Source organism: Odocoileus virginianus, chromosome 2 (assembly GCF_023699985.2).
Source record: "Odocoileus virginianus isolate 20LAN1187 ecotype Illinois chromosome 2, Ovbor_1.2, whole genome shotgun sequence".
Classification (NCBI taxonomy): Eukaryota; Metazoa; Chordata; class Mammalia; order Artiodactyla; family Cervidae; genus Odocoileus; species Odocoileus virginianus.
The window spans coordinates 88,397,017-88,414,963 of NC_069675.1; the positions used below are offsets into that span (position 1 = coordinate 88,397,017).

At 41.4% G+C, this 17,947-nt stretch overlaps 1 protein-coding gene across 4 annotated transcripts in view; it reads right to left on the reverse strand.

Moving 5' to 3' along the window:
* The window catches only part of TTLL11 (tubulin tyrosine ligase like 11), a 265,207-nt gene that overhangs the window by 187,880 nt on the left and 59,380 nt on the right, over window positions 1-17,947 (reverse strand). The gene's annotated exons all lie outside the window — the stretch shown is intronic.

The following is a 17,947-nucleotide window of genomic DNA, read 5'->3' on the forward strand; positions in this document are numbered from 1 at the left end:
TAAAAGTGACGTGAGGACAAGAACTACATCCAGTATGTTCACCACAATAATCTCAGTGCTGAGTACAATGCCAGAGACCGAGAGCTCAGGAGACAAGGGTACCATTTTGAAATTTCAGAAAGGCTGTCATAGGGTCTACAGGGAACATACGTGTTACATGGGACCACCAGGGGCAAACTGCATCCAGTGGGGGCAGGAAGGTAGAAAAGTCTCAACTCACGAGACTTCTCTGGTGGTCCAGTGGTTAAGAATCCACCTTCTGATGCAGGGGACATGAATTTGACCCCTGATCCTGGAAGATCCCACGGGCAACTAAGCCCGTGCACCACAGCTACTGAGTTGCTGCAACTAAGGCCTGATGCAACCAAAGAAAGATGCTCCAGAAGTAAAACAAAACTGGAAATAATCCTTTAATACTTATTAAAAAGAAAAGGTCTAAATTTAGGAATGTTTTAAAACCTAGAACAGTCACAAGGTGGCATGAACCGCCTAGAAAAATATCAAATTGCCCATTTCTGAAGATGATAACCTGTCCAGGCATGAAGGGGATTCACCCAGAAGGGTGCAGGGCAATGTTCTCTCAGGTCCTTTTTGATCCCTCTTGTTCTTTGGTACCAGTTTCTTCAACTCTAGGCCTAACCAGTATCTCTGATGTGCTGTGTGACTTGGCCAAGTCGCTTTCCCTCTCTGGGCCTGTTTCCTCACCTGTACAATGGAGGTCTCTGTCTGCCTGGGGGCTACCAGCATTCTCCCTCCACACTCTCTGATGAACAACGGTTATGACGAGACTGCCAGCAGGATGGGGCTGTGCCCGCAGAGGGCACAGACCTTCCTCCCGCCCACTGACACCCTCCTGCATGCTGGCTCTGGCCGCCCGAGGCAGTGAGCTGAGGCCGCTTCCCTACCCAGGCAGAGGATCCGATCAGGGTCATCCTCATTTCAAAGTGGGAATCAGGGAAATGGTAATGTAGACGTAATTCTGGAAACTGTTCAAAAAATTAAACACCTTCAAGCAATATAACAGGATTTGTGTTTGCGGGAAGAGGGATGAAAGTGTCTCTGTTCCACAGAGACGGATCCACAGTTCTCGATGAGGCTGGTGCTGCCACCTGGGGAGGGTTTGGGGAATTTCCAGGAGTGTGTTTGCTTATCACAGTGAGTGCAGAGTGTTGCGGGCATACAGTGGGCAGGGGCAGGCCCACTGCAGTGCACCGGCAGTTGGGAAGGGAAAGGTCTGTTTACAGCGAACACGAAGAGAGCTGAGACCCCTGCTCCAGGTCACATCAAACCCAGAGAATCTCCCACACGATTTAAATGGAGCATCAGAATTTTCCAGGGAGGCAATGTTCATGCAAACAAAGGGAAAATTATACTTTGCCCTCTTTTTTCTTTCCCCTGGGATTTTTGTCAAGAGTTGTTCATTATTTATTGATGACATGGTGGCTTATGGTATCTGAGTTACCCATACAATGTGTGGTGATTCCATATGAAAAATAGCTTGAAATGTCAAAAATTAGGAAATCTCAAATATATATATGTGTGTTTGTGTGCTTGGTCACTCAGTTGTGTCCAGCTCTTTGTGACCCTATGGATTGTGGCCTAGCAGGCTTCTCTGTCTGTGGGATTCTCCAGGCAAGAATACTGGAAACACTGGAGTGGGTTGCCATTTCCTACTCCAGGGGATCCTCCTGACTCAGGAATCAACCCCAAGTGTCCTGTGTCTCCTGCATTGGCAGGCAGATTCTTCACCACTGTGCCATCTGGGAAGTCCCATATATATGTATATATAAATTTATATATATATATATATATATAGTCCATGGGGTCACAAAGAGTAAGATACAACTGAGCGACTGAACTCATATATATATATGTATATATACATACAAACACAAAGGGAGAGTGGGGGAGAGAGCAGGTATGTTTAATCAAATTGTCTTCTTTTCTTATATCCAAATGTATTCATTACAGGTAGATCCAAGCATTTGATCACTTCATTATGTCATTCAGTGTAATGGTGCCAAAATATTTACTTATTAAAATGTATGACATCTAGAACTTTTCCTTATTTTCTGTTTTAGAGAATCATTTAGGGGGAGTTTGATTGGTTTTTTTCTATGTGTGTAGGTTGATTGTATTTCATTTCAGGATACTAAAGGGAATGTCACAAAATATTTTTTATAAAAAGAACAGGGTGTTGGAATCACAACGCTGTAGCAGCAAGCACACTTAGCAGCCACCAGAAGACACTAGGGCTGGCTTCTCGGAGATCTGGATGATTTCAAGACTGCTGTAGGGGAAACAGAAGGAAAGCCTAGAACATCTTTTTGGGGCAAAAGTTAAAACGTGCTCAAAAGAGTCACAGGAAGGGACTTCCCTGGTGGGGCAGTGGTAAAGAATCCGTCTTCCAATGCAGGGGATGCAGGTTCAATCCCTGGACGGGGAACTAAGATTCGACATGCGGCAGGGCAACTAGAGAAGCCCGTTGTGCTGCGATAAAGACTCAGCACAACACCCCCAAAAAAGAGAGGGATCACAGGGACTGCTGAAAGGACACAGGAGTCCACTGGCCAAATCTTGGATAGTTTGAACATCAAAATAAATAACAATAGTAAAGGACTGCAATCCATTCAATAAAATAAGATTCCACAAGTCCACACTAATAGGCTGCATACGTAGCTGAATAAATGAGAAGGTCAAGTTCTTCCCTACAGTAGGAACTCCACTAACAAGTGTGGAAGGAGTGATAGAATTAGATAATCACCATCTGGCAACAATCACAATAACTGATTCAAGTAAGGATCATTAACAGAGGTTAAAACTAGATGTGAAAGTTTGAGGAGTAATAGCATAGTAGGTAGTCTTAAAGCATCTTCCCACAAGATACATACATTATTAGAAAGGGGGAAAAGAGTAAATTTTCAGTGGAAATCTGGCAGACACCCCCTTAACCAAATGATTGAAGTTAACATCACCAGTAATAAGACATGCTGACATCATGCACCCCCAGAAATGACACCCCTGCAAAAAACACAGCACTGCTTCTGCACTGGCCCTGTTGAACATGCATATCCCCAGTGTAACCACGAGGAAGACCCAGACAAACCCAGATGGAGGGGCATCCTGTTCAGTAACTAACCTGTACTCGTCAAAAATGCCCATGTCATGAAACATACAGAGAGACAAAGAAGCTCTTCCAGCTTCTGGGAGGCCAACCAGATACAACAAAGATATGGAACGTGTGATGAGGGACTTTTTGGTGCTACACATCAGTGGGACGGTCCAAACCCGCATAAATTTTGGATGTGATTAGACTAGCTGATAGTGTCGGTTTGATGTTCATTTCACAGTGTTGATAGTTACACTGCGGTCATGTAAGAAAACACTCTTTTATTGAGGAAACTCACGCACAGGAGTTTAGGGATAAAGGGACATCAGATATGCAACTTCTTCTCAAAGAGGAGAGGGAGAGAGAGGGAACATAAATGTGGGAGAATGTTAACATTTGGGGTCGAGTGAAGGATGTATGAAAATTCTTTGTATCATTCTTACAATTTTCCAGTAAGCCTGAACAAAAATAGAAAAGTGCCATTAGGTCCAAGAGGATAGAGAAACACTGTTGTTAGATCCATCTCAGCCAAACAAGTGCTTGTATCTTACTCTTCTGATGCTCCTAGAAAATGTAGGGGGGTAATTTCAGAAGGAGAGGGGAAGCAGGGGGCATGTTTGGGTGACAGGAAAGGACAAGAGAGTGATTTTACTAACAAGGCCAGAGAATTCGATTACAGCCCCTTTAAAGGCGAATCTCTCCTTTGCCTCTCCTTTCATTAGGGCTCCTCCAAGAAGCAATTATACAGAAACGAAGTGGTGCAAAAGAGCAGCAGAGATTTTTTTTTTTTTTTTTTTTCATTTCTTTGGAGATGAGGAAAGAAGGTACAGGCAAGAGCAATTTTCATAATTTCCCTTCGAAACAGGCTCTGAAGTCAAGACTGACTCCACCACTTTCTTGTAGAAAATTAGACATCTCGACTCAAGCGATGAAGGGGACATCACCCAGAACTTTTGCAGAAAGAAATGAAAGGACAGAAATTGAAGGGTGAGAGATGACCTTTTACTCGCTTTGGGAAGCAGGGTTTTCTTGACCTTTAAAATAGACTCCCAGAAAAATGTTTACCTCTTTCACTTTTTTTTTCTCTTTCTGTAAAGCTTGCCATTAGAGGGGGAAAATAAAACACATTAAGGCAATGGCGCGCAAATGATCATATGCATTGCAAAATTCCACATAATGGATCAGTATTGCAAAGCAGCAACATTATAACAGTTGTGATTTAAAACACTAAATGCACTGGGGGCCCGATTGAAGTTTAGAAAATTAAATAGAGCTTCTACTCTTAAACAGTATTAATGCACAGGGCTGTCTTGGGAGGGGGAGGGCTGATGGGGAAGCTAAAGGGAAAAAGAAAGTTAAGCCAAGCTGGGATGCCATTCTGTCAAAGAGAAATCTTAGCTCTTTCCCTCTCCTAAATGATCTATCATTGAATAATGAGATAATTAGTCTCAAGACTAGGTTTTTCATTAAAAATTAAAATAAGTCCATTTCCACAGTTCCCATAAGCCAGAAACAGCCAGAATGCTTTATCTAAGCATTCCTGGTTCCAGCTTAAATTTCTGTCTGAAGACTGCAAAACCTTTTTCAGCATTCATTCATTTCAAATGCCTGCAGGTCCTCTTTGTGCTGGATTTTGGGGAGATGGAGATTAACGTAACCAGGTTCCAGCTCCCTGGGGCCCCCAGTATAACAGGGGCAGCAGATAAGTCAAGGTCCATTCACCGAGGGGTACAGGGTTCTCATAGCATTCCTCTGGTCTACCAAGGTGAGGAAACCGAGGCTCAGAGGGACTGACTTATCCAAGGTGTATATGGAGAGAGTGATGAAAGAAGAGTTTTAACCTAGTTCCATACTGACCCCAAACCTTTGCCTCACTCTCAACCAGAACACTGAAAGAAAATGCTGAGTTTGGGGGTCCCAACACTGAGGTAGAATTGAGGCTCAGAGGAACGGTCCCCGGGTCAGAGCGGCAGGGAAGGGGGAAGGGAGGGGGAAAGGATTTAGCAGAAAAAATCTTCATAGATTTGTTGACATCACCTCTGACACAGGGAAACTCAGTAAGAATTTGTCAAGTAGACAAGCTTAAGAAGGGAATCCCCAGCCAAAGAAATACCCACGATGGCGGAGAGCCTGGGTGGGTGCGAATCTTTCTGAAGGGGCATTGGAGGGAACCAAAAGGAAGGATGTCTTGGCTTAGCCAGTATTTGCCCAGACCACAGGACGACTCTGGAGGGAAGGTGCAAACACGGCTTCAGTCACTCTCCTAGGAGGAGGCGGGTGCAGGTAAGGGGCTGTCTCTGCCCTGGAGGCCGGGGGCTGGGGGCCAGGGCGGGGCTCAGCCAGCCTTGAAGGGCAGCTCCAGAAGCGACTGTAGGTCCACCTTCATCAGCTGCACTTCACACCCCAGGCTACAATGAGCTGGCATTAGCAAGAAGATGATTGACTACATAAGGCCAACTGAAACCCAGGCAGCAAAAATTTGTGCAGAATGTTAACTCCAGCAGGGAGTTTCATGGATGTCCAGGAAAGTCACACTCATTGAATCATAGAAGATTCAAACTGGAAGGGACCCAGAGATGCTGTACAATCATCTCCTCTTGCAGAGGAAGCACAGAAGCCTCAGAGACGAGGAGACAGATGATTTGGCCAGATTCCCAGAACCAGTTAAGGGGTGGCACCAGGATATGACACCAAAAGCACAAGTAACAGAAGCAAAAATCAACAAGTGGAATATAGCAAACTAAATTACTTCCGCACAGCAAAGAAGAATAATAAAATAAAAAGGCAGCTTAGGAAACGGGAGGAAACATTTGCATGCCATATATCAGACGAGGGGTGAATATTCAAATTACATAAGGAACTCATAGAACTCAATAGCAAAAAAAAAAAAAAAAAAAAACCCAAATAATCCAATTTTAAAATGGACAGAGGACTTGAACGGACATTTTTCCAAACAAATGACATACATGTGGCCAAAAAGAATATGAGAAGCTGCTCAGCATCGCTAATCATCAAGGAAATATAAATTGAAACCACAATAAGAGGCCACCTCACACCTCTGGGTGAGAATGTAAGTTGATACAGTCACTATGGAAAATAGTATAGAGGTTCCTCAAAAAATTAAAAAAAGAACTACCATATGATTCAGCTATCCCAACTCCTGAGTATATATCTGAATGAATTAGAATCAGTATCTCGAAAGGTTATATGCATCACCATGCTCACTGTAGCATTAGTCACAATAACCAACATATGAAAACAGCCTTAAATGTCACTCAATAAGTGAACAGATAAAGAAAATCTGATATATAGGTATAGATATGTATCCTTGTTAGAGTTTTGTACATACATACGCACACACACCCCCAAACACATAGAGGAATATTGTTCAGCCATGAAAAAGAAGGAAATCCTTCCATTTGCAACAACCTGGATGGACCTTGAGGGCATTATGCTAAGTGAGATAATACAAATACTGTGTTATCTCATTTGGATAGGGAGAAAGACAAATATTGTATGATGTCACTTAAATGTGGAGTATTTTAAAAAGTCAAATTTATAGAAATAGAGAATAAAATAATGGTTGCCAGGGGCTGGGGGATGAAGAAAATGGGCAGATGTTGGTCAAAAGGTGCAAACTTCCAGTTATAAGATGAGAAAGTTCTGGGGAGCTAATGTACAGAGTGATGACTATAGTTAACAGTACTGTATTATATACCTGAAAATTGCTAAGAGAGTAGGTGTTAAATATTCTCACCACAAAAAAAATTGTAATTGTGGGAGGTGATGGATATGCTAACTATCCTTATTGTGGCCATCATTTCACAATATATATGTGAACCAAATCATCATGTCGTACATCCTAAACTTACACAATGTTATATGTCAATTACATCTCAGTAAAGCTGGAAGGGGGAAGAAAAATAAAGAGGGGAACCAAGAATTGAGCCCAGGTGTCCTGACTCTGGTCCAGCATTTCATCCCATATTAAGAGATCATCTAGGAGCGTTTCCTGATGTCCTCCATTTCCCCATCTTTCCCACTGCGTGTTACTCTGGTTCCCATAACACCTTGCATTTAATTCCATCACAGTCTTTATCAGCTTGGACCATCTATCTCCTCTGTTAAGCAGAATCCTCCCTTTTAAGCAGAGAACCTTAGTTTTCAGCTTTGACTCTCCAGTCCACCAGTGCTGGACCCATAAAAAAGAATCAGTAAATATTTGTTCATTAAAGGAAACTGGGACAGTCAGAAGACATAGGTCTCAGTCGTAGCTACACATACCTGTAGGCCATGTGACTCTGAGCAAGTTACCGACCCCCTGATTTTCAGCTCCCTCATAAATAAGATGATGAATAATAACATGATGCAGTGGAAAGAAAATGAGATCTGGACCCCCAAAAATGTCTGAATGAATGAATGAGTGATCACCCTTCTATACCAGAAGTCACAAAGGCAAGGATACATCTAACTTGTTTTGTATTCCCAGCATACCTAGCCAGTCTCAGAAAATGTTTGAACTAAACCAAGTCAGAGATCTGAGGGCACTAACAATTGTAGAGTCATGGTACAGCCATGAGCAAGTACCTTCAGTTCTGAATCTCTATTTCCTATCTGTAAATCGGAGGCAGCAATACCTCCTCAAATTTAGTGAGAAAGAAAAAAGATCAAGTCTATAAAAGGCACTTGGTAAACAGCAAAGCCCTGCACAGATGCCAGTTGTCCCCTGGGCTATTCACAAGGACTTCCTGGTGAGCAGGACCTAAGGATGTTCGTCCAGAGAGGAGCAGCATCTTGAGTTTCAGATGATACCATTTCCTCTCCAATAAACAAATTGAGCTGTTAAGTGAGGGGGCACAAGAACAGCAGGACAGATCTAAGCAGGAGGTGAAGTTCTATTCTGGGCAACAAAGAAAATAAAACTTGAAGCAGATGGGGAGGTGAAGACAAGGCTCCTACAGAGTCTCTGCTAGCAGCCCTGAATCATCTGCCTTCTTCTGACAGCTGGAGTCCCCTGGCTTCCGTCTCTCATCTTTCACTGGTTACACATGACCCTGGGCCACTGCTTTAGCCTCCCAGGATGCCGTGCTGCACCAGCAGAAGGCATTCTGGCCTCGGTGTCAGCTCTCAAGCTTGTTGAGGATGCGTGAGAGCTCTGGATGTGGATGGAGGTTGGGACATCACAGGGGCATCACCGACCACCCGACGCCCTCACTGGCTGGCATCATTTTGGTGAGTTCTTCACGGCTCAAGTCAGGCCTGCCCTCCTGTGAAGTTGACAGGCTGGGTCATGCTGATACCCTTGGCAGCAGAGAAGCTAACTTTTGATGACTAAAGTCACAAGAGACAAAACTTTTAAACCAGAGTGCCTGCACATTAATCTGCAGTTCAATTTAGCACATATACTCGAGTTCCAGCTGTGCGCAGGCCCTGGGGTAGGCAACAGGGACACAAATATAAATAAGATGAATCCAGTTACTCGCTGCTCTTGTGGTCCTTAGAGCAGGAGATAAAGATAATCAGACGTGTGGTCACTAGGCAGTGTGACAGGTGTAAGGACCATAAAAAGGAGGAAAACAAAAGTACACCCGCAGCTGTGGGGGGCACGGAGTAGGCTTTACAGAGAAGGTAAAAGATAAGCAGGGGTCTGAAGATTTAGCAAAACATGTCAGTGAAAGAAGGCAGTCTTGGAGGTGGGAGCGAGTGTTCCAGGCACAGGGAGGACAGAGAAAGCTGAGGCTAGGGTGCTGCTGAGGGCCACAAAAGTTGAATGTGGGACTTCCCTGATGGTCCAGTGGTTAGGAATCTGCCTGCCAATGCAGGAGACACAGGTTCCACCCCCGGTCCAGGAAGATTCCACATGCTGCGGGGCAATTAAGCCGGTGCACCACAACTACTTAAGTCAGCTTGCAACAGCTCGAGCAACAAGAGAAGCCACCGCAATGAGAAGCCCACACACCACAACTAGAGAGTAGCCCCTGCTCACCGCATCTAGAGAAAGCCTGCGTGTAGCAACAAAGACCCAGCGCAGTCAAAAATAAATAAGTAATTTTTGTTTTAAAGTCAAATATGGAAGGAGACCGAGGAAGAGGTCAGAAACGGGGCAAGCTAAGGCGGCAGAGGTGGGAGGGGCTCTACACGGCAGGTGCAGGAGTTCAAGCTTCATCCTTTCGGTAAACCATCAGGTGGCCCAAAGTCAGCCATATCAGCATCTTGTGTGTATGAAGGGAAATGATTCAAGTCATCAACTCACCAGAAGCTTCTTTGATAAGCGTGGAATCAGGACAAGGAATATAAGCTCCACATTGCAGGTTTTCTTTCCGCCTTGACTCTGACCCACTTACAACTCCACATTTTCTGAGTTCCTAAACCCAACGGAGAACATTGTTCTCTGGGGGATTTTTTTTGCAAAGAATGCATTTCATTCGGCCTCGAGGAGCTGAATCAATAAAAGCTAACTGAGGATGGAGCCAGAGAGGAAAATGGAAGGACCCCATATTCTCTGGCTCCCTCCAAGAAACTGCAAAACATTATTGAACAGGTTTGGGGGCTTGATTTGCTGAAAAATTCTTCTGCAACGAAATGCAAACTCCTTTGCCATAATAAATGCTGTTGTGATAACAAAACTGTACTTTTCTCAAATACCCAGATGGAAGACCATATGCAAAATAAACTCCAAGGATTTTTTTTTTTTTTATTGGCCATCTGCGCAAATTGGAAAGAAAGCCAGCATCCTCCTCTAGATTTCCCAAAAATTTCCACTGAGAATCCTACTTTCTTCTGTCTAGTGCCACTTGCTGGTGGTATTCGGGTACCGGTTTTGCAAACGGATTGCAGGGCAGGGCTGGGGAGGGGGAGGTATGGATCTCACCCCTCTCATGAACAAAGTTAATTTAACCCTAATTAGTGGGAGAAATAAAATACCCACAAATTGCCAGGTTTTGGAAGGTTTTACAACTACGCACACCTCTTCCTGTTTTGGCAGGAATCCCAAAGCAACACCCCGCACACAATCACACCTCTCAGGACTCACTTCCTAGGCACTGGGAAGACACTGTTTACCCTCACAATTAAGTGTGCAGTTAATGAAGCCTCACGTTTGACTCTACATGTCACAGATGTAAGTGTGCGTGCATGCATGCTAAGTCACTTCAGGCATGTCCAACTCTCTGTGACCCCATAGACTGTAGCCCGCCAGGCTCCTCTGTCCATGGGATTCTCCAGGCAAGAATACTGAGTGGGTTGCCATGCCCTCCTCCAGGGGATCTTCCTGACCAAGGGATCGAACACAGGTCTCCTGCATTGGTAGGCGGGTTCTTAACCACAGAGCCACCCGGGAAGCCCCAAATGGCGGTGCACAGTTCAATTTAGTTCAGTTCAGCCGCTCAGCTGTATCCGACTCTTTGTGACCCCATGAATTGCAGCACTCCAGGCCTCCCTGTCCATCACAAACTCCTGGAGTTTGCACAAATTCATGCCCATCGAGTCAGTGATGCCATCCAGTCATCTCATCCTCTGTCGTCCCCTTCTCCTCCTGCCCCCAGTCCCTCCCAGCATCAGGGTCTTTTCCAATGAGTCAACTCTTCGCATGAGGTGGCCAAAGTATTGGAGTTTCAGCTTCAGCATCAGTCCTTCCAATGAACACCCAGGACTGATCTCCTTTAGGATGGACTGGTTGGATCTCCTTGCAGTCGAAGGGACTCTCAAGAGTCTTCTCCAACACCACAGTTCAAAAGCATCAATTTTTCGGCGCTCAGCTTTCTTCACAGTCCAACTCTCACATCCATACATGACCACTGGAAAAACCATAGCCTGGACCAGGCGGACCTTTGTTGGCAAAGTAATGTCTCTGCTTTTTAATATGCTATCTAGGTTGGTCATAACTTTCCTTCCAAGGAGTAAGTGTCTTTTAATTTCATGGCTGCAGTCACCATCTGCAGTGATTTTGGAGCCCCAAAAAAATAAAGTCTGACACTGTTTCCACTGTCTCCCCATCTATTTCCCATAAAGTGATGGGACCAGATGCCATGATCTTTGTTTTCTGAATATTAAGCTTTAAGCCAACTTTTTCACTCTCCTCTTTCACTTTCATCAAGAGGCTTTTTAGTTCCTCTTCACTTTCCGCCATGAGGGTGGTGTCATTTGCAAATCTGAGGTTATTGATATTTCTCCTGGCAATCTTGATTCCAGCTTGTGCTTCTTTCAGCCCAGCGTTTCTCATGATGTACTCAAAATGTCAGTGTACATACCCTTTAACACAGCAATACCATTTTGAGATTTCTATTTGAAGGAAATGCTGGTGCAGGTGTATAAAAATACCTGTAGGAGGGTGTTTCCCTCAGGTTGAACCCAAAAATATGAGAACTACATCACATTCATCAACAGGGGAATGCTTTCAAAAGTTAGGGTGCATTCGTACAACGGAATACTATGTGGTAATAACATGGGAAGATGCCTCAAACATATTCAGTGGGGAAAGGGCAGGCTAGAGAAGAGGATATATACTGCAATCCCACGTGTTACAGAAACAAGGCTGCATGTGTTACAGTGTGTGTTTATACGTAGGAAAAGCTGGAAGGTTACACACTACATGTCCCGTAATTTCTAAGGGGAGGGACATTTTTCCACTTTTAATTTATATATCCTATATTATTTGAATTCTTAATATGAATACATTGCTTTGTGTTAAAACAAATGCGATTTTAAAATAAGAATGTTAGGAGTTTTACCAGGTTTGCAACCAAAAAAGCATTTCATCATCAAATATTCACTGAATGCCATCATCATTCCGAAGTTATAGAGGCACTTCCCCACACAGCAGCAGATGGAGAAGTGGGACTGAAAAGAGAAGGGATTTTCTTGGAACCGTGTGAGGAATAAGTGACCACGGGGCAGGGCTTTCCAGTAAACATCAATGGTGTTGGCGGGGGGCGGGCAGCTGTTATAGTCTTACTCTGCCTGTGCCAGACCCGAAATCAGCAGATTCTAAATCTGTGTTATTTTAGAAGACAAAGAAATCCTCCCTTATATTAGAGAACTATCCTCTTCTAAGCACCTTTAGCTTCTTCCACCTGAAACAACCAAAAAAAAAAAAAAAGGAGAAAATACATTAAACAACGATTTTCAAGGCACTGGGACACCAAGCAACAAGGAAGATTCCTGAGAGATGGGCGTCCAATGATGTGATCGCCCCAGTTTACTGTCTTGTGAGGGATTCTGAGCTGTAGCACAAAGAGAGAGAACTCCGGTGGAGTCCAGCGGGCAGTCTGAGTTGAGGAAATGAAACTATGAGTCAGGGAACTTAAGGCAGCCAGAGTTCTCAGGGAAGAGTACTGGAGAGACTTCTGCACAAAGAGAGATCCACTGAGATCTGGGGATCCACCAAGGGTCTCCCTTGTATATTCAGCTGAGTACAGATCAGTGCGTGCAAGAGTGGAAACCACCTGAGGCCAGGGAAAGAGGATTTGAGGTAACAGTGCCTGGAACCACACAGAACCTGGAATAGTGTCTGTTTCTACTGACCAGACTGGAAAACACCATGATGCACAGAGTATTGAGTGGAGTCCACATGGGATTCTTGCCTCAGTGATGAGGAATAACTAGCCTGAGATGGAGCACTACTCCAGTCCTGCCTAGCAAACTTTGAAAACAAGACGCCAAACCTATTTCCATGTAACTTAACTGGATCCCACAATAAAGTTCAAGAATATTTATGAGAATACAAAAATATCCAACATCCCAATAAGGTAAGGTTCACCACAGCTGGCATCCAGCTAAAAGTTATCAGGCACAAAAAGAGGCAAGGAAGTATTAGTCATAATGCAGAGAAAAACCAATGAAAACCAGAGAAAAAGGACACATTATATACAGAAGATCAAAGATAAAAATGAAAAAAGATTTCTTGTCAGAAGCAATACAAGCAAGAAGACAGAAGAGTAATATATTAAAAGCACTGAAAGAATAAAATGTCAACCAAGAATTCTATACCTAGAGAAAATATCTTTCAAAGTCAAAAGCAAAATAAACTTTAACAAACACAAATATTGTGAGGATTCATCACCAAAAGATTCCTTAACACAAAAAGTACTAAGGGAAACTCTTTAGACTAAAGAAAAATTATACCAAACAGAAATGTGAATCTACAAACTCCAATACTTTGGCCACCTGATGCAAAGAACTGACCCACTTGAAAAGAGCCTGATGCTGGGAAAGATTGAAGGCAGGAGGAAAAGGGGATGACAGAGGATGAGATGGCTGGATAGCGTCACCGACTCAATGGACATGAATTTGAGTAAACTCCAGGAGTTGGTGATGGACAGGGAGGCCTGGCATGCTGCAGTCCATGGGGTCACAAAGAATTGGACACGACTGAGTGACTGAGCTGAACTGAACACAAAGGAATAAAAACCACTGGAAATGGTAACCATATGAGTACATATATGATTTTTTTCTTGTTGTTATTTAAATCTCTTTAAAATACAATAGATTGTTAAAATGAAAATAATAATAATTTATTGTTGGGTCTATAATATATGTAAAGGTAAAATGTATGACATTAAAGCATAAAAGACAGGAATGGGAATGTGGGAGTATAGTATTATAATGTTCTCATACTATAAGTAAAATGACATAGTATCACTTAAAAAATAGATTGTCATAAGTTAAAGATATATACCATAAATCCTAAAGGAACCACCAAAAAAAAAAAAAAAGAATTAAAACTACAAGCTAACAAAGGAAGTAAATGAAACTGATATATTTCTACCCACACTGATGAGGAAAAAGAAAGAACATAGATTACAAATGTTAGGAATTAGAACTGACATCAGTAACAATTCTGCATATAGTAAAAGGATAAACGGTAATATGATGATGACTTTATGACAATAAAAGTGAAAACAGAAAAAAAGGACAAATTCCTTGAAGGATACAAACTGTCAATGCTTATTCAAGAGTAGATAATATGAATAGCCTATGTCTGTTAAAGAAATTGATTTTTAAATGTTAAACAAAGCGTGCATTCCTAAGGCAAATTCTACTTCGTCATGACACATTATCCTTTTTATATATGATTGACTCTGACTTATTGAAATTTCATTTTGTATGTCTGAATCTATATTCATGAGGAATATTGGTCTGTAGTTTTATTTTTTCTTTTTTGCAACATCTTTGTTTGACAGTGAAGTATTGGCTTTAAAGATCGACAAACACATTGATAGAACAGAATAGAGAATTCAGAAATATACCCACACATACTTAAGCAACTTTTCAACCTACGTACAAAAGCAATGGGGGGAAAGGTTAGTATTCTCATCAAATGTTTCTGAAGCTGTTGGATATTTCATGTTAAAGAAAAAGTAAATACATATCTCACATCATATTAAAAAACTAACTCGAAACAAATCATAGACCTAAACTTAAAACTATAAACTTGGAGACAAAACATAAGAGAATATCTTTGTGAACTTGGGTTAGATAAAGATTCCTGATACATGACACCAAAAGTATGATCCATAAGGGAAAAAGTCAATCAACTGATTCATCAGATTTTAGAACTTGCTTTTCAAAAGATGCTGTTAAAAGGAAGAAAAGACAATGCACAAACTGAGAGAAAGTACTTGTAATTGGTATAGCTGATAAACACATGTGTTCAAAATATACAAAGAAGTCTCAAAATTTAATAGTAAAAATAATTCAGTTCTTAAAATGAGTGAAAGATGTGAATAGATATTTCATCAAAGTATATATTTGGATTACAAATAAGCACATGAACAGATGCACAGAATCATTAATAATTAGGGAAATACAAATTAAAACTAATGAGAAACCACTGCACACCTGTCAGGATGGCTGAAATTAAAAAGACTGACTATTAAAAAAAAAAAAAGTACTGACTATTACCAAGTGTTTGCAAGGATGTGGAAGAATTAGAATTATCATATGTTGCTGTTGGGAATACAAAATGGCACAACCTTCTTTGGAAAACAATGGGTAATTTCTTTAAAATTAAATGGACACCTACTCTGTGACCCAGACATTCTATTCCTAACCTTTTATTCAAAAGAAATTAAAACATATGTCTAAAAAAAACACTTATACAGGAATGTTCATAGTATATTTATTAACATTCTGTAACATCCAAAACCTGGAATCAATAAAAATATTCAGCAGCAATTGAAGGTATAAACAAACTGTGGTAAATATATTTGATAGAATACTCTTTACTAACAAGAGGGCTTCCTGGTGGCTCAGATGTTAAGGAATCTGCCTGCATTGCAGGACACCAGGTTTGATCCCTGGGTCAGGAAGATCTCCTGGAGAAGGGAACGGCTACCCACTCCAGTTTTCTTGCCTGGAGAATCCCATGGACAGAGGAGCCTGGTGGGCTACCATTCATGGGGTTGCAAAGAGTCAGACATGACTGAGGACCTAACACTTTCACTTTTGCTTAATAAGAAGGAATTAATTATTGATGAAACTATAACATGATGAATCTCAAAATAATTAGGTTGAGTGAAAAAAAGCCAGATTCTCCCACCCCCAAAACACGTACAGAAAAGTATCTCTGTATGATTCCATTTATAGAAAATTCTAGAAAGTACAAACTAATCTTGACAGAAGATACACCCACGGTTGCCTGGCGATGGGAGGTAGAGGGCAGGGAGGAGAAGAACGAAAGGATTACAATAGGACATGACAAAACAGTTTGGGGTGATGGATGTGCTCATTATCTTGGTTGTGATGATGGTTTTACACATTTTTACATATATCAAAACATATCAAACTGCACACTTTAAATATTTGCAGTTTAACTGTACCTTAATTAGGGCTTTTTTTTTTTTAAGTATGAGACAAATAGGCTATCTGCACAGCCTCAAAATATCTCCCCACAAGATACTTAATGATTACAAAGGAAAAATAGTAACTGTACAAGAGAGAAACTTAGTTGATACTACCTTAACTAAGTGATCAAAATTAACATCACCAGAATTAAGACATGTTGACATCCTGTGTCTCCTGGCAGACTGTACTGAGGTCATACCACTACAAAGATGCCAAGGTAATTCAATGTGGAAAATGACAATCCTTTCAGCAAAGAATGATGAAGCAACTGAATATCCATATGGGAAAAGTAAACTTCAATTTTAATCTCATGTTGTACACAAAAACTAACTTGAAATGGATCACAGGCATAAATGTAAGACTAAAAGTATAAAGCTTCTAGAAAAAACAAAACATAAAGTTTTCACAACCTTTAGTTAGGCAAGAGTGTCTTAGGCATCACACAAGAAGCACAAACTATAAAAGAAAAGAACTGATACATTCTGTGTTATAAAAATTAAAAACAGGGAGCTCAAACCCAGCGCTCTGTGGCAACCGGGAGGGATGGAATGGAGTGGGGGTTGGGAGGGAGTTTCAGGAGGGAGGGGGCATATGCAACTGCCTGTCTGCTCCGTCCTGCCTGACTCCTCGTGACCGCATGGCCTGCAGCCTGCCGGGCTCCTCAGTCCGTGGGACTCTCCAGGCAAGGACATTGGAGCGGGTTGCCATTTCCTCCTCCAGGGGATCTTCTTCACCCAGGGACTGAACCCACAACTCCTGCGTCTCCTGCATTGGCAGGTGGATTCTTTACCACTGAGCCACCTGGGAAACCCGGATATATGTATACCTATGGTTGATTTGTGTTGATGTTTGGCAGAAACCAATACAATATTGTAACGTAATTATCCTCCAATTAAAAATAAATAAGTTACCAAAAAAAAATTAATAAAATAAATACTTTGATATATGATTATGTAAAATAAATAAATAAATAAATTTTAAAAATTAAAAACATTTGCTTTTCCAAAGACAGAAGTAAAAAGTGAAAATTCAAGGTTAAGACTGAAAAGCCAAGTGTGAGAAAATATTCACAGTATATTAATACACATCGCAATACATATACAAAATAATTGTATGGAAAGAACCTACAATTTAAAAATAAAATGCTAACAAAATGAGCAGAAGTTTGAATACACACCTAAAAAGGAAGATATTCACATGGCCCAAAAGCACAGTGCAAAGATGCTCAATATCTAGTCATTGGGAGGTGTAAATTAAAACCATAAAGAGATACAATTGTACATACACCTGAGTGTCTAAAATTCAAAAGACTAACTATACCAAGTACAGGCAATGACACAGAACAAGTGGAATTCACGCACTGCTGGAGAGGGTGTAGAGTGGTCCAACCACTTTGGAAAATAATTTTGCAATTTCTCACAAAGTTAAACACACACATACCATATGATCCAGTAATTCCACTCTTAGGTTTTACCCAAGGGAAATGAAAACATAGATCCACAAAATGACTTGTATATGATTAGTCATGGCAGCTTTATTTATAATATCTCCAAACTGGAAAAAACCCAGATGAACATTCATTGGTGAATAGATAAACAAGTTGGTCTAGATTCATCATGTAACACTATTCAGCAATAAAAAATACTAACTACTGATACAACAAACATGGATGAATCTCAAAAACATAATTCTCAAAAAAAAAATAGTACATACTGTATGATCCCATTTATATAAATTTCTTGAACAGGCAATACTAACCTAGAGTGCAGATCAGTGGTTACCTGGACTAGGGGTATGGGGATTAATGGAAAAAAGACAAAGAGGGACTTTTGGGGATGACAGCAATGCTCCTCTCACTTATCTGGTTTTGAAGACATAGTTGGTATCTCATTTAAACTCAGCCTTGCAGAATACTTACATACAGAGTTGTAGAAATGGGACAGAAAGGTATTCCACATAGTGACAATTGTCTGAGCAGATCAACAGAAGTGGGAA